This window comes from Hyla sarda, chromosome 8, assembly GCF_029499605.1.
Source record: "Hyla sarda isolate aHylSar1 chromosome 8, aHylSar1.hap1, whole genome shotgun sequence".
In the NCBI taxonomy this organism is placed as follows: Eukaryota; Metazoa; Chordata; class Amphibia; order Anura; family Hylidae; genus Hyla; species Hyla sarda.
The window spans coordinates 211,833,322-211,834,046 of record NC_079196.1 but is presented as its reverse complement, the minus strand read 5'-3'; positions in this window follow the sequence as shown (position 1 = coordinate 211,834,046).

Here is a 725-nt window from a genome sequence, read left to right as displayed (position 1 = left end):
ACAAATAAATAATGGCAACTTATAACAACATCACCCTGCGATATAATACAGATAACTAAATCCTCCACACTGTACACATAACCTAAGCCTTGATATAGTACACGGAACTCATACTGCCATACTGTACAAATAATCTCCTCTCTCCCCCCCCCTCTCCATACTGTACAAATAATCTCCTCTCTCCCCCCCTCTCCATACTGTACAAATAATCTCCTCTCTCCCCCCCCCCCCTCCATACTGTACAAATAATCTCTTCTCTCTCTCCTCTCCCCCCCCCCTCCATACTGTACAAATAATCTCTTCTCTCTCCTCCCTCTCTTTCTCTCTCTCTTTCTCTATCTCTTTATCTCCCTCTCTGTCTCCTTTCTTTCTCTCTCTCCTCTCTCCTGTCTCTCCCTTTCTCTCTCTCCCTCCCTCTCTTTCTTACTCTCTTCTCTTCTCTCTCTCTCTCTCTCTCTCTCTCTCTCTTTCTCTCTCTCTCTCTATCTTTCTCTCTCTATCTTTCTCTCTCTCTTTCTTTCTCTCTCTCTTTCTCTCTCTCTCTCTCTCTGTCTCTCCTCTCTCTGTCTCTCTCTTTCTCTCTCTCTTTCTCCCTGTCTCTCCCTTTCTCTATATATCTCTCTCTCCCTCCCTTTCTCTCTCTCTCTTTCTCTCTCTCTCTCTTTCTCTCTTCTCCCTCTATTTCTCTTCTCTCTGTCTCTCTCTTTCTCTCTTCTCTCTCACTA